The sequence below is a fragment of the Canis lupus genome, chromosome 17, assembly GCF_003254725.2.
Source record: "Canis lupus dingo isolate Sandy chromosome 17, ASM325472v2, whole genome shotgun sequence".
Lineage (NCBI taxonomy): Eukaryota > Metazoa > Chordata > Mammalia > Carnivora > Canidae > Canis > Canis lupus.
Window position 1 is genome coordinate 38148917 of NC_064259.1, and position 23264 is coordinate 38172180.

Genomic DNA, 23264 nt, shown 5'->3' on the forward strand with positions numbered 1-23264 from the left:
CTTGGTTGGAATTTCAAAAGATTTGCAAAACTCTCCCCGCAGGAAACTCCATTCTCTGACATTCAAGGTATGTTTTCTGGCCTCTCATTTGGGAAACTGCTCAAGCAGATAAAAATCTAATTCCCAAAGTACCCTAAGGCTGTCTTTCATTCCACCCAACAGAAATCCCTGATAAAGAAGGCAGGGGGCTTTCTTTCCCTCGATTCTCTTGGTTAGAGAAAGGACCTCTTTCAGCCTGACCTAGCCTCTCTAAGCCTGTTTTCTGAGCAAATATCCCCACCCTGTGTAAAATGCAATGCCCAGTGTAGAAGAACTATGCTTCTAGAGAGACCCCTTGTTGAGAAGCCATTTCAAGGTCTGGCGGTTAAAGTTGCTTTATAAGATACCCTTAAGTGTGTGTTTGGTTATGTTTTACTCATGGTTGGGGCAGTAATCATTGAGTGGAAGAGGAATCCTATCAGGAGAGTTCAAGCTCAATGGATGGCACAGGAGGTCAGAAGATCTGGAAGAAAAGATTGGGGCCCCAGCAAACTGGGAATCAAAGCTGTACCCAGACCTGGATTACCTCTATCTTCCTCAGCCTCATACAGATCTCTTCAGTAGAGATTTGACAGGTGGAGTAGGTCTAGATCAAGTGTTAGCAGACTACGTCCATCTGACCAAATCCCCGTGAGACTGGTTTTTGTGCAGCCTGAGAACGTGAATGGTTTTTACACTTTTAAATGTCAGAAAAAATCAGAAGACCACTCATTTGTGACACATGCAAATTATATGAAATCCAAATTTCAGCGTAAGGAAAGTGTTATTGGAATACTGCCTCTCTCATTCATTTGCACATTATCCACAGCAGCTGTGGAGGCTCTCCCCGCAGAGCTGACCTGTGGCCACAGACCATGTCACCCTTCCCGCCTGAAATGTTTACTCCCTGGCACTTTCCAGGAAAAATGTGCTATTGGTTGAGATCACAGACAAAATAGAGCCCTTGATTTGGCATCATTGAAACAGAATAGTTTTTACAGGTAGGGAGACTTTGCTCAATTTTTGGTTGGTTAAAAATATATTATTATTATTATTATTATTATTATTATTATTATTATTATTTTATTTTGCAGAATATGCTAATAAGGTGGCCAAAGCAGGTAGGATAAGGGTAGTCTTTGTTTTTGAGCTTTTTTCTCCTTTTCCCTTAGCTGTTTTGTAATTCTGTGAGACTGCTCTGATTATTTTTAAAAGGAACATGCAAAACTTGTAAAACAGAGATACCAGGCAGCATTCAGGGACTCACTCAGTCCCCCTCATAAGCACCAGTGCCACCTAATTGTTTGCCCCACACAAAAGGTGGATCAGAGAAAAATCACTTCTTTATTCTTCCCCTTTACATCATCTTCCCCGCACCTGGGGAGTCTGGATGCACGAAGACCGAGTACAACATGCATCTGATGATGGGTTACACCAAAGCACACCAAGACCTAAATCCCTCCCAGATTTATGGAGATTTTCTATAGCTTAACTAGATTTCTAATTGTCCTGCCACCTGTACTGAAATGTACAGTATGTGTTAATCTCGAATTCTTTTCTGTTTCCATAATCTTGGTAAAGTTTCCTGCACTCAAAGAGTAAATCCAATTTGGTCCATGGGTTTTTAAGAGGGAGCCAAATTCACTTTTATGCTTTCCAGCATAAAGGCTTCTTTGGAGGTGTTTGGGCAGCTAAAAGGCCGGTGCAATTTCTCTTTCCTGCTATCCCTGTGCTATGCCTTCTAGGCTGAAAGCATGAGTTCACGTGTCTGTGTCTCATTACAAGGTTGCTTGCTAGCATTTGAGAGGAGTTTAGGAGGAAATGGAGAAGGGTCTCCGCATATCCAGCACATCAGCCCTCTGCTCTCCTCCCAAACTGCCGGTTGGTACATGACAACTCCTAGCTTGTTTCTTTCCCAGTAGAATGGAGGATACAGAATGAAACTGTAGGCTCAGTACCTGTTTATGTAACCATTTTTCTGGACACTTTTTAGGGCAACTGTATCTGAGGCAGCCCCGTGACTATAGACAAATTGTTTAGTTTTTGTTTAAAGATTTTATTCACTTATTCATGAGAGACCACAGCGGAAGAGGCAGAGACACAGGCAGAGGGAGAAGCAGGCTCCCCGCAGGGACCCTGATTTGGGACCCAATCCCAGGACCCAGGATCATGACCTGAACTGAAGGCAGGCCCTCAACCACGGAGCCACCCAGGTGCCCCTAGACAAAAAAAAAAAAAATTTTTGACAAAATTTTTAAAAGCCACTTTTCTCATATGTGAAGTTGGAATGATACATTGTCTGCCCTGCTACCTCATAGGGCTGTTTTCAGGAATTAAATGGGATAAAATATGTAGCCATGTCCAAAGAGGTGAAATATTTTGTCAGTGAGAGTGCTCAATCCTCTTCAAAAGGAGAAATCCCTATCTTCTGAAGGTCTGTTCTCTGTCCTTCACTCCCACCCTGCAAAAATTAGGGGTAGTATTCTTTCATTGGAGACCTTGAGTTTGTCTGTCCTTAGGCAAGTTGCATGACCTAGCTTCAGTTTCTACACCTGGGAAATTTCATCTTGAAAAAAATATTGTATTATGTCCGTGTACGTATGATTTTATTGGGGGAAGCTGTGGTAAACCTACATGGGCCCCTCTATGCTGTTTTTACAGCTTTCTGTAATCTAAATTACCTCAAAATAAAAATTTTTAAATTATATGTAAAGCATTTGACATAATGTCAGACATATTTTAGAAGTTAATATATGGGGATCCCTGGGTGGCGCAGCTGTTTAGCGCCTGCCTTTGGCCCAGGGCGCGATCCTGGAGACCCGGGATTGAGTCCCACGTCGGGCTCCCAGTGCATGGAGCCTGCTTCTCCCTCTGCCTGTGTCTCTGCCTCTCACTCTCTCTCTCTGTGTGACTATCATAAATAAAAATAAAAAATAAAAAAAAAGAAGTTAATATATGGTAGGTTAAAAAAATGAATAGGTGAAAGTCCTTTTGTGCTATAAGCATTATGTAAACTTGAGTTTTAGTAGTAGTATTATTACCGCTTGATATTATTTTCTAACAACATAATAACATATAATAATTGTGGAAGACTTACTATGTACTGAACACTATTTTAAGTCTCACATTATTTCCTTCTGACAACATCTTTAGGTGGTAGTTACGAATAATACCCCTGTTTTATAGATGAGAAAGCTGCGGCCCAGAGAGGTTAGGTAACCTGTCCAAGCTCACAAAGTTTAGAAGTTGAGGAGTCAGGATACAAAGTGACAAAGAGTCAAGTGGCATGACTCTACAATTCTTATTCAAAGAAAAGATAGTTATTTAGTTATTTATGGAACTTTAGCCAAGATCAAACTTCAGGGTGGGAGACATGCACCCCATGCTCTTATTTCCCCTGTTGACTTCCAGAGTGTTCCCTGGAGAATTGTATGGGATGGGGTTTTTTAACTAAAGACCCTCACCACCACCCCCAATAATTTTACTTCACCTAACTCTCAAGCTGGTAGAAATCTCTCTGAGTATGATGATCATTCACAAATGGGGATGCTCGATTAAAAATGCAGCTTTCCTGACCTCTGTGCTAAAGACTCAAATTCAGTGGTCTGGGCTGGGATTTCAGAGGCTGTATTTTTTTTTTTTTTTAAGGTGATATTTTTTTGAGAGAGAGAGAGAAAGAAATCACAAGCAGGGGGAGGGACAAAGGGAGAGGAAGAAGTAGACTCCCCACTGAGCAGGGAGCCTGACTCAGGGCTCAAATCCCTGGGATCATAACTTGAGCTGAAGTCAGATGCTTAACTGACTGAGCCACCCAGGTGCCCCAGAGGCTGTATTTTTAATAGGGTCTACAGATAAATTCTTATCATTAGCCAAATTAGGCAAACAATGACTTAAGATTGTATTTTCCTTAAAACAGTATTAGGTAAAAACTAAAAAAAAAAAAAAAAAAAAAAAAAAAATCTGAATAAAGTATGGACTTTAGTTAATAAAACAAAACAGAAAAGACTGTATTTTCCAGAGACATCTGATATGAGGCATGTGGTGGTGGTGGTCCTGGGGGAGTTTGAGCTAGAGATGAGCATCTTACCGGGGACACTCGGATGAGTGAACGAAGGAGCAGGCAGGCCTTGGTTCTAACCCTGTCTTTTCTGCTTTTGAATTTTGTGGGTGTTTGATTTCAATTTCCTCATCTTTAAAATAGAGACAATTCCACCCACATCACGGGGTGCTAATGTCATAGGAAGCTTTGTGCTTTGTATATTATATCATTGCTATTGATTTACCACCTACAACCACATATATAGGGTTGACTTATCAGCCAAGTGGCCAGTCACCTTGGATGGTGGAGTCAGGCCCTAGGGAATAGTATAAGTTCTTTTGATTAAATGGTGGAATGTTTCCAGAGATGGGAAGACACAGTGGAGAGTCTTAGGCAAGTGAAGACTGAACCCCCTGGAAAGCAGCCCTAACAAAACTTGCATCTTTAAAAGGCCATCAGTGGTCAGCAAGGAGTTGATCATGAATATCACAAATTTATTACCACTATTTGAAGAATGACGTGAATAAAACATCCCACTGACTTTAGGAGTAATGGTATATTTGAGCAAAGGAACAGGACCTTTTCAGCAGCTACGGGTGCTAGAAATGATTCCACCTTTCAGGAGAGAAACTCAGCCTCTTGCTTCGGGGAATGAGGTCTCGTCCTTCCGGGCGTTGATAGGATACAAAGTCGTGGCATCAGGATTCTTGGAGCTAGCAATTGAGCACAAAGAATAGATCTCCTCATGCATCCTTCTTTTTTTAAATTTAATTTTATTTATTTATTCATGACAGACACACAGAGAGAGGCAGACACAGGCAGAGGGAAAAGCAGGCTCCATGCAGGGTGCCCTACGTGGGACTTGATCCCGGGTCTCCAGGATCACACCCTGGGCCGAAGGCGGCGCTAAACCGCTGGGCCACGAGGGCTGACTGCATCCTTCTTAATCACATCTCAATCTGCACATCCACAGCAGAGATTTCTTATTGTCTCATGGAGTCTCCAGATCAGAAGACAATTTAATGTCTATTTAAGGCTTGACTATCATAAGCAAGATAAAAAAGTACCTTTACTAGGGGTAGTATTTCTATTTAATTAAAAAATTTTTCCATTTAATGAATTGAAGCAAAATACCCAAGAACTGACTTGGGAAGATTCTGAGTTTCAAGACTTTGTTTTTTGTTTTTTGTTTTTTGTTTTTAAGGAGACAGCCTTTATTGTAAGGATTTTTACACTAAAGAAGGACTTTGGAGCGTCGTACTTCCTATCATCTCTGGAGCTATGGTCCAAGGGTGTCACTCATTTGGAATATAAAATGAATAATTATATTGGACAACTGAGGAACAAAGTGGCCATGCATGAATGTTCCCCAAGTACCTGCCTCCCAATACAATGGTCTTGGCCTTGATTGTGTATTAGAATTGTCTTGAGAACTAAATATGAGATGTCCTGACCACATCTCGAGGGTTTTGAGCAGGAAACCTAGTGGAGGACTCTAGACCGAGCATTTCTAAAAAGCTTCACCCAGTGATTCAGATCCACACCAGAATTTGAGAACCACTGTGCTAGTGGATTTTATTTTTCTCCGTGGCCAGAAAAACTTGGTAGCATTGGGGCCAGCAGCTAGTTCAGCTGCTTTTAGTCTTTTGCCAGGTTGTGGGCCAGTTTATCCACTGCTCATGCCATATTCCTTCTGCCCTTGCTGGGCATCTTGGCTGGTCCAGGTTCCTTGCCTGCTTGGGTGACCTGATCCATTCTCTCTGAAGGGCCTGGTCCAATAGCAGTCCTGCCTGATCTGGGCTGCTGTCATTTTCCATTGAATTTTATCACAGCCCCAGGGCAGCCCCCACATTCCACACATACTCCTCCTGACCTCCACTGTGTAGATGCAGCCTGATTTTCTCCTGAGAGTCAGGATCAGTCACCCCAAACAGTACAGTGACCTCTTCGCTTGTTGATCACTGGAGTGAAGAGCTGCCATGGCCAGGTGGCAGTCCCAACTTCCACTTTTGTGTCTCCTGTGGAACTCCTCCTTGAGGACTAAGAGCTCTGGACCAGCGGAGCTCAAAGTCATGGAGGTGGGGAGGAGAATGCTGCCTATGGCTCATGAGGGATCATAGTGAGAGGAGCCCCTGCCATTTCCACTCCTGGATACCCTGAGCCTGTGAATCCTTTTTTTTTTTTTTTTTTAAGATTTTAATTATTTGTTCATGAGAGACACACAGAGAGAGGCAGAGACATAGGCAAAGGGAGAAGTAGGCTCCCTGCGGGGAGCCTGATGCTGGACTCTATCCCATGACCCTGGGATCATGACCTGAGCTGAAGGCAGATGCTCAACCATTGAGCCACCCAGGTGCCCTCAGCCTGTGAATCCTGAGAGTGGGAGAACAGCAGCATGGGGAATCACTGATTTAGAGCACACGTTGCCCTAGCTCTCCCAGTTGATGACACAACTGAGTCCTCAAAAGGCCATCAATTATTCTATGAAGCTTTCTTTGAACAATTGGGAGCATGATAAGTGAATTCTATGTTCATAAGCCCATTGCTGTCCTCATTTGCTATAAAATAAAAAATCCCTTGGTCAGAAGTAGTAATGTGTGAATACAGGTGAACAAGGCGCTCTATAACTCCATAGGCAATGGTTTTAGCAGAAGCATTGTGGGCAGGAAGGCACATGCATATGTGGAAACAGTGTCTACTTCAGAAAGAACACATGATGATGGTAGTGGTATGATGAAACCCACTTTTCTTGGGGACAAAATATAAATACAAAATATAAAGAGGAAAAGGGGAAAATCTCCATTTTCTCTGCTCCTGTACTTCCCCTTACCCTATGTACCATACCATTTCTGTCACCAGAGTCTTTGGTAATCTTTGGATCTATATTCTCTGCTTTTTCTTGTGCATTTAAACACATACATGTGAATATATAAACAGAGCTCTTTTTTTTTTTTTTCTTTAAATCTGACTGGGTTCCTATTGTATAAACTTTTAGAACTTTCTATTTAAATTCTTTTTCTTCATCAACTCTTAAAATATTGTCTTGATGGACAGGGAAGTTTATGTGTAAGATCTCTGCCTCTCCTTGTTTTCATATCTCTTTTTTTTTTTAATAAAGATTTTATTTATTTATTCATGAGAGACAGAGAGGCAGAGACATAGGCAGAGGGAGAAGCAGGCCCCTCACAGGGAGCCTGATGTGGGACTCGATCCCAGAACCCCGGGATCACGTCCTGAGCCAAAGACAGACATTCAACCGCTTAGCCATCCAGGCGTCCCCCTGTTTTCACATCTACATCTACATCTATCAGTATCTCTATCAATGTCTATCAATACTTATACCCATACCCATACCTACATCTGTAGAAAGCATTGCAAGACAACAAATAGCCACAAATACACCTGTGAACCCAGAACTACAAAATAACTAGTAACCTACATCTATTTTATATTTCTTTATTTATTAATTTTATTTTTATATTTCTTATCTATTCCATTTTCTTGCATCTCTCCTTAGTTAATAACTTTCTGAAGTTTTTCAATGATCATTTCATTCCTTTTCTTTTAATAACTTTATATTAAAATTTAAAATTTAAAAGGCTTCTTCAGATTTCGAAGAAGGTGGAGAGAGCTCCAGTGTACCATTGACTTAGCTTCCCCCAGGGATAATATTTTACATAAGTGATGTTTATCATCAAAGCCTGCAAGTTAAATTTAGTATTATAAAATAAACCCAGATACAGACCTTATTTAGATCTCACCAATTTTATATGCATTCTCTTGTGTGTGCATAAACAGTTATATGAAATTTTATTCTGTGTGGATTTAGATTATAGTAGCCATCAGCATGACCAGGATATTGCTACAACTCTAGCAACCATAGTCTTTTCCATCACTGCCATTCTATCACTTCAAGAATATTGTATAAACAGAGTCATAGAGACATGTCTTGAAACTCTTCACCTGACCCCAGAGAATGAAGATGTTCTCCTGTTTTCTTCTAAAAGTCGTATGGTTTTAAGTTTGGCATTTAGGTCTACGATCTATTTTGAGCTAATTTTTGTCTAAGTTTTGAGATTTAGGACAAGGTTCTATGAATATCCAGTATTTTCAACACCATTTGCTACAGAGATTATCCTTCCTCCATTTACTTGCTTTTGCACCTTTGTCAAAAATCAGTTCACAAAATATTGTCTATTTCTAGACTATACTCTGTTCTATGACCTAAGCGTCTATTCTTCTGCCAACACTGTATTGTCTTAATTACTGTAGCTGTATAAATAAGTCTCAAAAGCAGGTAGTGTGATTCGTCCACTTTAATCTTTTTCAAAATTATTTTGGGTATTCTAGTTTCTTTGTCTTTCCATATAAATTTCAGTATTAGTTTGCTTATATCTACAAAGAATCTTGCTGGGACTTCAATAGATTAATTGCCATTTTTACTACGTTGGGTCTTTCAATTAATGAGCACAGTGTGTGTCTCCATCAATTCAGGTTTTTTTTGTTTGTTTTGTTTTTTTACTTTTTCAGCATTTTGTGGTTTTTAGCATATAAATTGGCTACATTATTGTGCTTTAATTTGTTTCCCATTGTTCACTGATAGCACTGTTAGCATGATTGCTTTTCAAGTGTTGCCTTTAAATCCTGAGGATTTGCTGAACTCACGAATTCTACACAATTTTGGTGGTTTTTATTTTAATGTTTTGTGGGTTTTTTTTTTTTTTTTTAGATTCTTTGGAATTTTCTAGACAGTCATGTTCTCTGAAAATAAAGACAGTTTATTTCTTCCTTTCCAATCTGTATGTCTTTACTTGTACTGGAATATACTCCAACTTACTTATTTATTCTCCTGTTGATAGGAAACCAATTGTTACTTTCTCCCTAGGACCTCTTCTGATACAGAAACAAATTCACACTGTTTATTCAGATCCCTAGGATCCCAGTCATGTTTTGGAATTCTGAATTTTTTGGATTTCAAAAACGTAGTTCATTGTACTTACTGAATATTTCATAACACTCCTAGCAGTATCTGGTACAGTACCCTATAATCAGGTACATTAATATTTTTTTTGCAAAGAAATAAATGAATATTCACACAAAACTAGATGGATAAAGTCTAATAATAGCTTCATTTCATTTCTGGCCAGGTTTTGCTACAAACGAGTTTGTACCAAACTTAGGAGAAAAAAAAAAAACACTTTTTGTTTTGAGAGCTTTTGGATCTAGGCATCGCAAAAATGAGATTGTGAATCTTCACTATTTGACCTGGAGTTTGGTATATCTGTGAATTTGTTTTTCCTCACTTGCAGTTTTGTGTGAGTATGTTTGGAGTCTCTCATTTATTTGTTCTTATTCATCTGTTTCCTTTCTTCATTCTGTCTTCTTGGAATTTGTCATGATTGCCAGTCTGCTAGTGACATCTCTTCTCATTTGCTATGATAAGTTTATTCTCTATTTAAATCATTTTTCTGTTGTTTTAAGGGACTTGTGTTAGAGACTTTAAGACGTGTGTTCTCATCTGCCACCTTGACCCAGTATCCCAGCTCATTGTTTTCTGCTTTATATATTCATGATACACAGACATGTGCATGTGTGCAAGCATACACACACACACACACACACACACACACGCAAACAAACACACATGGTATTTTTTTTATATTGACCACATACTACTTTTGTAATCAGTAAGTAAAATGGCTTTGACGGAGTATACTCAGGATTTCCTGTCACCCAACCCCTGGCAAGGTGGGTATTAGCCACTTTACTTTGGAGAGAACCAAGGACAATGGAGGGAAAGAGGCTCACTCTGTTTTCTAGAGCTTCACCACTTCACAAGACTTAGAACTCAAAGTATCAGAAAAAAGACTTCTGAACTCGAAGTGTCAGAGAAAAGACCAAATGGAAATGTGCCAAAATGCTAACAGCAGTAATCTGAAGTTGGTCAGATCACTAAAGATATTTATTGTCTGTCTTCTCCTTTTCCGGATTTTTCCAAATTTTCTACAGTGACCGTATAGTTTTTTTTTCTTTCTATGTGTTTGAAAATCTTTTTCATGGCTTGATAAAAAATAGCTCGATTCTCACATCTGCTTCCGCATTCAATCTGTTGCACTGGTACTATGTTGCTGAATATATAAAGAAAAATCAAAAAAGAAAGAAAGAAAGAAAGAAGAAAGAAAGAAAGAAAGAAAGAAAGAAAGAAAGAAAGAAAGAAAGAAAGAAGAAAGAAAGAAAGAGAAAGAAAGATCCATTCTGGACATTTTCCTGGAGGAAATGTTTAGTGTTGACAGGGAGGATCTTTGGAGAATGACACTATAGAATGTACCTCAAATATCCTTTGATCCTGTCCTAGGAGAATATGGTTCAAGTTCTTTAATAAAGATTTTATCAGAATATGCTAAAAAAACAAAAACAAAAACAAAAAACAAAACAAAACAAAAACAACCAACCCACCCTTACTGTAAAGTAAGAAAATATGGAAGGGAAAAAACAGTGAGCAACTTCAATGTCAGTAGAAAAAGCAATTAGGTTCATAAGAGTAGAAGAAACTAGATGGTATTTACATGCAAGATCCATCCAGAAACCTTTCACAAACTGGCCATTCTGACATGAGAGAAAATAAGATTGCCTATAAAATTATTTTTGGTTATTTTAGGACTTGAAGCCTGTTAGTTTAACACTACTATGAAGAAAATTTATATATGCAAAAGGGGGTTCTTCTTTATTTTCAAAAATCATTGCATGGAAAATAAAACACAATATATATAATAGACATCCCGAAAAGATCTTGAGAATCACCAGGTTCCTTGGCCCACAATTTGACAATCATTTTTCTGGAATCAGATTAGCAAAGTACACACTTTTTGAAAAAAGTGTGCAATTCAATGCGTTTTAGTATATTTATAGAGTTTCACAAGCAACATCACAATTTTAGAATGTATTTTTATCACCTCAGAAAGAAACTCTGCACCCCTTAGTTATCTAGTCCCAAGCCCCGCATTCTCCCCAGCCCTAAGCAATCACTTATTTATTTTCTATCTCTCTATATTTGCCCATTCTGGGCATTTCATATCAATGGAGTCATGTAGTAAGTGTTGTCTGTGACTGACTTCTTCGCATAATGTTTTCAAGATTCATTCATATTACATTATCTATTTCATTCCTTTTTAATACCAAATAATATTCTATTGTATGGTTATATATACCACTTTTGTTTTTCCATTTATCAGTTGAGAGACATTTGGATTGTTTCCGCTTTCCAGCTGCTATGGATAAGGCTGCTATGAACGTTCATGTATGAGATTTTTTATGGACATATGTTTTCAGTTCTCTTAGGAGAATTCCTAGGTGTGGAATTGCTAAGCATTTGAGGAGCTGTCAGATTAGGTACCAAAGGGGCCGCACCATTTTGCCACTCGAATGGCTGTACCATTCACAACTGTGTAAATGACCATGTAGACTTCTATAACTAAAGTACATTTGTATTTTCTTTTTCAAAACAAAGGAAAGAAACATACTGAAAAATAGTTGCGGTTTCTAATTTTGGACCTTCCGCAAAGAGCAAGTCACTTTGTCTTTATCAATAAAATGGGAACAACCAGCAGTACCTTCTGGAATTCTCTGACAGGCATAACAAGTCTGTGCTTGCTAAATACCATGAACAGAATGCTTTCACAGAAACTCTTTGAACCTGAAACTGAGTAGTACTCAGTGACCATGGATCCTCAATCTTAGGAAAGGCTTAATCAGTCTTGGCCAGGGAGGCAGAACCGATACAGGAGTATGTGGGGTCTGCCCCCAACCCTCAATTAAAGGGCAGTTTATGCAACATGCCTTCTTTTTGAATCAGAGCCAGGGTCATTGTTGGGCTGAGGTAACATTAATTATTTTTCCGCTTGTCGGATTCCATGAAAAAGATGTGAAAATGGCCTGTTTGTGAAAGAGTGCAGGCAGAGGCTGTGAGCTGATTATGTCAAACCTAGTCAAAGCTTCCTTGGTGTGGGAGACTGTAATCAACAAAGCATGGCAGCATCTGCGCCCATTACAGGAGGAGCCCCATCCTGCTTGGTTCCCCAGCAGAGACAAGAAGCCAGCTTTAACCCCTGTGGGACTGAACTGCATTGACTGGAGCAAAGAAATTTTGCTCTCATCAACCATCTAGTACACATTTAGGGGATAGAGCAGTGAAGGAGGTAATTGTCCTTGTTTTGCAGGAGAGAACGCATTGAATTTTTCCCCTAATAGAACAGTGCCAATTCTTTCTGTGACTTGGGCAACCATTCAGATGGGCCAAAGGCAGAGTTGCAAAACTTGAAAGACACAAAAATAAGTTTTTTAAAAGTCTGAAAAGACCACAGAGATCCTTAGCAGGTGCTCCAGACTTTCTACATAGGTAGGGCTTGTGCTCTGGTTGAAAGGGGTGTCACAAAGTGGCAGTTGACCAGCACTCACTTTATGCAAGACTGAGAAACCTTCAGTTGTGTTCTCAGAGAACTGAGTGAGGCAGTTGATGGTGCTATGGGCAAATAAAAGCCCAGTGCTGGGCAAGGGCCCAGTGCTGCCCTTGGCAATCATTTGACCCCAGTGATCATCAGATATGTTGGACTGAATTTTCTGTTTTTATAACCAATATTTGTTGCGTTCCCTTTCCTTTTCTGAAATAAAATGCATTGATAATAAAGTTTACTCATATATATGACTATGGAAAGATCATATCCCATCCATGAAATAAACTGTTACTGATCTTCATTGACATCAAGCTTATACCAGAAATGAAAATCAACTATATCACTAAGCACACTATTTAGTTTAGCTGACATTTTTTTTCATGGCAAGACTTTCTTGATGAAGGAAGTGAGATATTGATAATATGCTCTGATGCATGTTCCTTATCAAGAAGTACAAGGGCATGTCAAGTAGCATTGGTCTAGATGATATAATGAGGTCACTGGGTGCTTGCACCATAGAGTCAACATGAATGTGACAGCTGCAAGGCATATAACATTAGCAATTTAATTAAAACCTATGAGTACTGTTACCATCGGTGGTGTGATTTTCCAAAATGGTGGTAACATTCTTGGTAAATTTCTGACTGTATACAGTATAATCTTCTCTTGATTCACATTGTAGTTGCATTCCTGGAAACTTCAGTGCATGTTAAACCATTTATGTGCACTTCTTGGCTCAGGTAATTGGTAGTAGGGTTTTCACCTCTTATATGAATGTCCAAAACATCAGAAAATCATGCAGTAGGCAGGATAATTCAAGGTGAGAAAGAAAATACTCTGCACACCACAGACCTCTAGCATTCACAGCTTCTTACATACTCCATGTCAGTAGTGAGCCCTGACCACTGACCAATAAAATGTCCTCATACATTTCCACAATTAAACCTAGTCTAATTCCAAACCCCAAGCTTCACAGATGGTTCTTGGAAGGAAGTGGCTTCCTTCAGATCACACTGAATCCAAAGGGACACCAGGACAGTACTTAGGTGCTTGAGTCCTAATTCTGTCCTATTGTACCCAGCCCAAAATCTCCTAGGGACACTGCCCATCCTCAGCACTGCTCAGGTCTGTGACCAGTTACCAGTTCTGCTGGCCATTAACTCACTATTGCCTATACAGTGTTAATGATCTAAAGTGTTACCTAAAACCCTTGAAAGCCTCTCTGCAGAATTTTGATAATGTACCTTTAGGTGATTCCAATGTAGAATGGCTCTGACTTCCTCACAACTCTGAGAACTATTCCCTAAATTTAATGTTAGAAAATCTATAAAGAAAATGGTTCTGGGGCACCTGGATGGATCACTCAGCTGAGTGTCTGCCTTTGGCTCAGGTCATGATCCCAGGGTCCTGAGATCAAGCCCCCTTCATTGGGCTCCTTGCTCAGTGGGGAGTCTGTTTTTCCCTCTCCCTCTCCCTTTACCGCTCCCCCTGCTTATGCTTTCTCTCTCTCTCTCTCTCTCAAATAAATAAATAAAATCCTTAAAAAAAAAAATGGCTCTATGGCCAGAGAAGTTTTGGAAATCCTGAATTAGCTAAAGGTGAAAAGTTCTTTTACATACCCTTTAATTAGTGAACACGAAGGTAAATCTCTAAGATGGAGTATGACTCGACTCATTTTTCAAGTTTATTTGATCATGAACTGCCTCCATCTCCTGCTTTGTTGTTTTTTGAGTAAGTAGTCTGTTGCTAATGAAACAGATTATTCACATCTCTACCTGCCTTTTGTAGATAAGAAAGAGTGGTGAATAGATACTGCCTGAAGTGAAAAGTCTAAAAAGACTATGGGGGGTTTGTGTATTATTTCAAATAGAAAATAAAGGAGAGAGATATTTGACTCTTATCACTTTAATTTTCTAGGCCCCACAAGGAAAAGATCACATCTTCCTTTCTCATTGTTGTTGGTTTGATTCTTTCTATTGCTTGGGCACAGAGCCTGGCCCATGGTTATTACTCAAGTAATGCTTGTTAAAAAAATTATTTAATAAATTAAATAATCAATAGCAGTCTATTAAAAGGTGGTGGGATAGCTTCAAGTCATTCTGAGAAGTGGGATGTTTCCTTGTATTTCTTAGGAGCAGACTGATCAGAGAACTCAGTCAAACACTCTACAGCAAGAGCATCTCAGAGCCAGGAAAACTTTTTAACCTCCACATTTAACACTAACCATAATCAGTATGGGCAGGAACAGTTGGTATATTATGCACTGCACAAACTACTGGGGCAGTGTTCACTCTTTCCAAGAAATGTGTTTATAGCTGGGTTGGGCCAACAAGACATACTCATGGAAACAAAGAACAATCAAAGAGAATTTGCAGTTGTTTCACATGCCAGGGGGTGCTATGGTTCAAGCTTTGGTGTATTTGTTTATATTGTTTTTATCCTTGGTTGGCTTTATGGGGTGCAAGTAGTCAGAGACTTTAGGGAGTAGTTGGTAGGTGTTTAGCAAATTTTTCTATGATAAAACCTTGTTGTTCCAAACCTACTCACTCTCTGTCTGTGACCACTTCCCAGTCAAACACTAGATTCCCATGCCTTTGCCCAGGCTGTTTGCTCTCCTGCACTCACCCTTTCCCATTGCTGACACATTACAGCTTATCCTTCAGGGCCCACTTCAGATGTCACCTCTTCTCTGTGGTTTTCTGAGAGATCTCTGTGGCATTCTCCCACCAGTGGCTAAGTTTGCTGTTTCCTTTCATAAATTTGTCTTCAGCACCTTTCCTGGAGACTGTTAGCAAATTTATGAAAAGCAAAAGAGGAAAACAGTTAACCATTACCTTACACCCTGAGAAATTCAATCCACAAGCTAAGATGCCTCATTTGCAGAAATAACAGTGACCATTAGCTTCTGGGTGTTTGGGTACTAGCTGTGTTCTTCAAACTCTTCTGCACACCTCCATGCTTTGGGTTGCTCTTCCCCACATGTATTCTGTTTTCCGTCCCCTTGTCTACATGATGACAACGCTATCACTGTGTTACATCCTTTTCATCTACAATTCTAACCAGATTCTAACTTTCTCTTTGAAATCGTTCTTTTGGACTACATATGAACGTCAAGCCATTTAAAATCCTTGGAGCCTCTGCTATTCTCTTCTGACTTTTTTCTTTTTCTTTTTCTTTTTTTTTAAGATTTTGTTTATTTATTCATTAGAGACATAGAGAGAGGCAAAGATACAGGCAGAGGGAGAAGCAGGCTCCCTGTGGGGACCCTGATGTGGGACTCAATCCCAGGACCCCAGAATCATGCCCTGAGCCAAAGGCAGATGCTGAACTGATGAGCCAGCCTGGTGTCCCACTTCTGACCTTTTTCAATGATTATGTTTTGTTTTTTATTCATATGAAATCCTTGTGAACCTAGTCTCCGTTTCATTTAGTTTTTGTCACTTACCCTTCTCTCTCACAGGCTCATTATTTATTGACCACAGTGGGCATCATTGTCATTTGAAGAATTTATAGTTTGCTATCTTGTTAAGAAGCTAGAGTTTTCGGGATATTGTTTGTTTTTGTGGCCAGGGTTTGTTGACATGTGTCTCTACCTTGAGAATGACACTAGTGGGAATAGTTTTGTACCTTTCGGTTTTGGTTATTTCCTTGGAAATTTATTTCCCCAATAAAATGACGTGACCACAGCTCTTGTAACATTTGCAGGTTACTCATCCAACCAATTTGTAGCTACAGGAGTAATATGTAAGTGTGCCTGTTTTCTTATAGTCACAGAATGTGACCCTTTGAAATGTTTGTAATCTACTTAATAGAGATAAAGTCTTAAACCTGTTTGGGATTGCATTTCTTTCTCTGTCAGAAGGCTTGTGAATTTTTCAAAGTAATCATGTACTCTGGTGCCTGGGTGGCTCAGTCAGTTAAGCGTCTGCCTTTGGTTCAGGTTGTGGTCTGAGGGTCCTGGGATGGAGCCCCACATAGAGGTCTCTGCTAGGTGGGGAGTCTGCTTCTCTTCTCCTTCTGTGCTCTCTTTCAGGTAAATAAGTAAAATCTTAAAAAAAAAAAAAAAAGGTAATCATGTACTTCCTGCTTTTTTTGGGTGTAAACTATATTTGGTCACAGAATGAATTACCTGCTTCTGGGCCCCCTGGGTGGCTCAGTCAGTTAAGTGTCTGACTCTTGATTTCAGCTCAGGTCATGATCTCAGGCTTGTGAGATCGAGCCCCATGTCAGGCTCTGTGCCAAAGGCGAAGCTTCCTTAAGATTCTCTCCCTCCTTCTCCCTCTGCCCTTCCACTGCTGTGCACACTGTTTTTCTTTCTCTCTCTCTCTCTCTCTCTCTCTCTCAAATAAATAAATCTTAAAAAAAATATGAGTTACCCACTTATGTTGAACATTTAAGGACAATTAGGCATAGTTGGAGATGGAGATTATGTTAATAATACAGAATTAATCATTTAATTAAAAAATTAGGAAAGCTAAAGAGCTGTTTTCAACTCCCCCAGACAGGAAGACTTTCACAAAAGCCACTACATGGAAAGGGTGGTCATCTTCACAACAGGAAGGATTAATGGACAGACAGGGTGTCAAGATTTGAAGATTCGCAGTGCCAATCTCCATGCCAGCATAAATCCTGAAGGAAACCGCTGTCCCTCCTGTCTTAGATTTTAAAAATCAAATATCTTTAGAGGCAAAGTGTGGAACAAAAACATTTACTGGGCCAGATACTAATGTAGGTGGTGAGGACTGGAGTGAATTGGCTCCAGTGATGCTCATCCACGACACTGAGCTCTTACTGGGGACCATTCTCTGGGCGAAACAAAAACACATTTCTGGGCCAAGTCTGGCCATTGGCCACCAGGCTGTGCCCTATGCTTAAGGCTTTTTTCAGAGACAGTCCTCAGATGCCAGCAGGGTCCTTGCACAGATGAGGAAGATGAGGCAGACAAGTGAGGTGTGAGAGAGTTCGGCTTCCTTTTAATACTTCTAAGGAAAAGAGTAGCGTAAGCCTGGTGAGTGGTGATGACAGTCCTGCTGATGACAATAGAGTAGGGTGGGGACTGTAGCCAGTTGTAGAATGCATACCCACCAATTTTTGTTTAACTTTTTATTATAGACATTTAAATATTAAAAAAAAAAAAACAGCAACAGAGAGAATAGTATAATAAGGCCTTTGAGCCCATCAGCCAGCTCATTGATCGCAGCCAGTTAGAGAGATCCTTGCCCATTTTGCACCTGTGAGTGGGAGTGGGCACTACGCCACCCCACCTGAGAATTCTATTCCAGAGTATGCCAGCACCGCCAGGTTTTTAAAAGAAGCTAGACGTTGTGATTTTCATTTGAAACCCCCTGACTTTTATATGTTAACAATTCATTTAAAATTTGTAATACAGATGGCAGAGATCAAGGTGGTGCTGCCAGTTGCTGATTTGGGGTAATAACACATACTTGGAGAAAATGCTGCTGGTGGAACAGGAAACACAATCCAATGTCACGCTGCTTCTGGGTCCCCTAAATATATTTTATGTGTCCCTTAAATTTTGTGTGCAAAAGATTGTCCCATGGGATGGCCCACAGCTGGGCCTACCCATAGATTTGTGATGGCTTTCCTAGGGCAGGCTCACAGGGGTTTGTACTCAGGCTTTCCTCTTACCTTACACAGTGAGCTCCTTGGGGAAACTCCTTAAGGGAACTCAATCTCTCCCCAAGGCCCAGCAGATGATAATAATCAATAAAGTTTTGGGAATGAATGAACAAATAAAAACAGAAGAGCCTTTTCTTTCTTTTTCTTTCTTTCTTTCTTTCTTTCTTTCTTTCTTTCTTGTTTCTTTCTTTGTTTCTTTCTTCTTTCTTTCTTCTTTCTTTCTTTCTTTCTTTCTTTCTTTCTTTCTTTCTTTCTTTCTTTCTTTCTTTCTTTCTTTTTTCTTTCTTTAGTAAGTTCCATGCCCAACTAGGAGTCCAACACAGAGTCTGAGCTCAGGATCCTGAGATCAAGAACCAGATGCTTTATGAACTGAGCCACCCAGATACCTCATTTGAGAGATTTTTTGTTATATTTAAGTCTGAGTCACTTCCAAGACCATCAAATGGAGATATCTTCAGGCCCACTGATATGATTAATGTCTTCCTTGTCGCTTAGAAAAAAATGTATTGTAAAATGCTCCATTCTTAATAATTAAAAATTAATACAATGTATCCATAGACTGATTTTTATTTTTTAGGTTGTGAGTTGATTAATGTATCAAAAATAATGTGATTTGTGGCCACCTCAAAAAATAAAAGCATACAGTATTGATAATTAGATGGTGTTAAGTAGGCACATTTAAGCACTAAGGATTGTCAGCTACTTGAGAGTTCAAGACTATGTCTTAGACTTAAAACATATGTTATATAAAGTTAATATATAATTCATATACCATAAAATTCACCTCTTAAGGGGCACCTGGGTGGCTCAGTGGTTGAGCATCTGCCTTTGGCTCAGGTTGTGATCTGGGGTCCTGGGATCAAATCCTGCATTGGGCTCCCTGCAGGGAGCCTGCTTCTCCCTCTGCCTGTGTCTTTGCCTCTCTTTCTATGTCTCTCGTGAATAAATAAATAAAATCTTTAAAAAAAAATTCACTCCTTTAAAGTGTGCATTCAGTGGCTTTTAGTGTATTCACAAAGCTGGGCAGCCATCACCACTATGGAGTTCCAGAACATTTTCACCACCCCAGAAAGAAGGCCTTATCCCTTTCTAAGAAATGAAGGTTTCATCCTTCTCTGCTCATTCCAGCCCAGCAACCACTAACCTATTATTTTTTGTTATGATGGATTTGCCTATTTTGGGCACTTTGTGTAAACGGTATCATACAATATGTGGTCTTATTTGGCTTCTTTTACTTAGCTTTTTTTAAAAGTTCATTCATGTTATAGCATGTATCAGTACCAAATTCCTTTTTTTTTTTTTTTTTTTACCAAATTCCTTTTTATAGCTACATACTATTCTGTTGTTTGAATATGCTTATTATTTATCCATTCATCAACTAATGGACACCTGGGTTGACTATGAATATTCATGTCCAACTTTTTGTGCAGATACACATTTTCAATTCTTTCGGATATGTATCAAGGAGGGGAGTTCTTGGGTTATATAGTAACTCTGTTCGACTTTTTGAGAAACTGCCAGACATTTTCAAAGTGACTGAACTATTTTACATTCCCAACAGCAATGTATGAGGATTCCAGTTTCTCCACATCCTATCAACAGTTATTATTGTCCATCTGTTTAATCGTAGCCATTCTAGCAGATGTGACGTGGTATCTCACTGTGGCTTTAGTTTGTGTTTCCCTAATGACTAATGATATTGAGCATCTTTTAAATTTTTTTTTTTTTATGATAGTCACAGAGAGAGAAAGAGAGAGAGGCAGAGACATAGGCAGAGGGAGAAGCAGGCTCCATGCACCGGGAGCCCGATGTGGGATTCGATCCCGGGTCTCCAGGATCGCGCCCTGGGCCAAAGGCAGGCGCCAAACCGCTGCGCCACCCAGGGATCCCTGAGCATCTTTTCATGTGTTTATAGGCCATTTGTATACTGCCTTTGGAGAAATGTTTATTTAAAATTTAAAAAATCAGATAATTTGTCCTTTTATTATTGAGCTGTCATTGTTCTTTATATATTCTGGATACTAGACCATTATTAGATACATAATGTGCAAATATTTCCTCCTGTTCTGTTGTCTTGATGGTGTCCTTTGAAGAACAAGAAAATTTTAATTTGATAAAGTCCAATTTATCTATTTTTTTCTTTTCTTGCTTGTGCTTTTGGTGTCATAGCAAAAAAATCATTGTCTAATTCAAGGTCATGAGCATTTATATCTATGCTTTCTCCTAAGAGTTCTATGGTTTTAACCCATATTTTGGCCCTTGATCTATTTTGAGTCAATTTTTGTAACTGGTGTGGATAAAGGTCCAAATTCATTTATTTGCATGTGGATATCCAGTTGTTCTAGCATCCATAGTTGAAAAAAATATTCTTTCCCCATCAAAGGGTCTTGGTACAATGCCATAGACTTTTGAAATTTTATTCTTTATAGGACCTAACATAGTTCCTCCTCTACTTGGTAAGCAGGCAAATATGTTTGTTGAATTAAAGTGGGATTCTGAGCAGTTGAGGCTTCTTTTTTTTTTTTCTTTTCTTTCTTTCTTTTTTATTTTTTATTTTTATGTAAGAGGTAAAACTTTTACAGACAACTTATCCACAGAGGAAAAACTTTTTTTAGGAGCTTGGGTACATGGCTGTGCAACAGAGTCCCCATTTACTCCTGGATTGGACTAAATCAACTCAGGAATACAAGCAAACAACTTAACCAATGAAGATTTACAGTTTGTTGTTTTGGTCTCTACTTTCTGGTGTGAAGGATTAGACTAACAAGGTGATTTTTCACAAGACGACTTTGGGAAAGTGTTCTATACTTTCCAATGCAGGCAAGCTTACCAGGGTGACACAAGGTGTGGGCACCATTACCTGCCACCTCAGTGCCCCAGCAGAGCTTACCGATCAATGCTGACCCTCTTTCCTGCCAGCCCACAGAGGATCTCTCCCTCTTCCCCAACACTGGGCTCCAGGCACACCAGGCACTCAGTGTAGATGGGAACAAAAATGAAGCTTGCTTGCCTAACCCTGCAGAATCAAAGTGAATCCCAAAGGTAATATGGTAAGTTATGTGATGATGTAGCTCTCTGAGAGAGCCCCTAACAAGTGAACAAAGCCTTTTTTTTAATCATCAGCTTTTTAAAATATCATCTTTTATTTTTATTTATTTATTTATTTTTAAAGATTTTATTTATTTATTTATGAGACAGAGAGAGAGAGAGAGAGAGAGAGAGAGAGAGGCAGAGACACGGGCAGAGGGAGAAGCAGGCTCCATGCAGGAAGCCTGATGCCAGACTCAGTCCTGGGACTCCAGGATCATGCCTTGGGCTGAAGGCAGGCGCTAAAGCACTGAGCCATCCAGGGATCCCCTAAATTTTATTTTTAAAAAAGATTTTATTGGGTGACGGCCACTGAGGGGGGCACTTGATGGGATGAGCACTGGGTGTTATGCTATATGTTGACAAATTGAACTCCAATAAAAAAAATTATTTATTTACTCATGAGAGATACACCGAGAGATAGGCAGAGACATAGGCAGAGGGAGAAGCAGGCTCCATGCAGGGAGCCCGATGTGGGACTTGATCCTGAAACTCCAGGATCATACCCTGAGCTGAAGGCAGATGCTCAACCACTGAGCCACCCAGGCATCTCAAGCTTTTTATTTTAATGGAGTTAAATTATGAATTACAGTATTTCATTTTCCAAGTTCACACTACTTTGCATTGGGCAAATTTGTTCTTGATATAATGTGCTTATTATGTAATATCTGGCTTGGATTATAATATTTTGGGTAGGATTTTTGCTTATGTGCTAATGTGTTTCTTCTTCTCTTTAAGGACAGGTATCCATTTAGCCTTTCACACAGCAAGAAGTCCAGATGTAGATGGGCTTGATGTTCTCTTTTTCTGAGGTTCTCTGGCTCTTGCACTCTCTGAGAATATGGACTAATATTTTTTCAGACTGTTGTCAGAATTTCCCACCCTGTCCCTCTGGCCTTCCCAGAAAATGCCTGGACGCTTAGCATGGCAAGTGAGCAGACCCCAGGGCTGCGCTAGTACAGCTGTCCCCAGGCACTGGAAATCAGGTGACACCACCCAGGAGAGAATCAGTGCAGGTGGCACCCCTAAGCAATCTGGCCAAGGTCACCGTGGGCAACACGAGTCTCTGTGAAGGGGTGCCGGGCAGGGATGCCGCTCCTCTGCAGGCTGCCCTAAGTTTGCCGAGGATGGCAGTGGTGGGAAGTGCCAGCCAGCACAGAATGAGGGGGAGCCCAGGTAGCAATTAAGTGGGGATAAATAGCCATTACCAAGGAGGCCTGACAACTGCAGGAGACCGCAGTCTATGCACGAGCAACCGCTTATTTTCCCATTGATCCTCGGCGGGATAGGGCCCTGCCTTCTGCAGTGCCCCAAATAACAGGCTCACAAAGCCCAGTGCTAAGAGGTGGCATCTGAGAAGAATCCGTTCAGGTCTTCCTGTCTGTTTCATCTTAAGGCCTGCCAGGAGAAGAGATAATTACGGGTCTGAGATTCTGCTCCATCACAGACAATGGAGGGATCAGCAGATGCCTCTCTGAAATCAGATTAAAAAATTTTTAAAAGGTTTCGGCTCAGGGGGATACCAGCATTTCCCACAGGTTTCAATTGGATGAAAGTGGAAAAGGGGAGAAGGGGAAGGAAGAAAGGAAGGGAAGGAGGGAGGAAAGGAAACTTGAATTCTTAAATGTGGAGATGATCCACAGGGAGGGTGCTAAACACACCTGGTTTTCCAGTTGCCTCCCATGAAAGATTTTGCCCTTGGCCTGTCACGTCTCCTGAAGGCTCCTCTTCAGGTCATTCCATCTGGAGCCCAGAATCCCCCATTGGAAGCCCGAGCCCACTCAAGCTAACCATGATCTGATTTCTATCACTACGCATCACTTTTGCCTATTTTAGAACTCCCCCCCTTTTTTTTTTAAAGATTTTATTTATTTGAGAGAGAGAGAGAGAGAGAGAGAGAGAAGAGAGCATGAGCAGGGGGGAAGGGAGAAGCAGGCTCCTTGCTGAGTGGGGAGCCCAACGTGAGCTGAGCTGAAGGCAGACACTTAACAGACTGAGCCCCCTTTGAACTTATTTTAGAACTTCCTATA

General features: G+C 40.1%; 1 long non-coding RNA gene across 1 annotated transcript in view; it reads right to left on the reverse strand.

The window, feature by feature from the left end:
• Positions 1-4594: 4594 nt before the first annotated feature.
• Positions 4595-23264, reverse strand: part of LOC112664359 (uncharacterized) — a 32390-nt gene continuing 13720 nt past the window's right edge. The window contains exons 2-3 of the long non-coding RNA XR_007403287.1: positions 15133-15292; positions 4595-4770 (exon numbers count right to left, since the gene is read on the reverse strand). This is a non-coding gene — a long non-coding RNA (uncharacterized LOC112664359). The remainder of the gene's footprint in view (positions 4771-15132; positions 15293-23264) is intronic.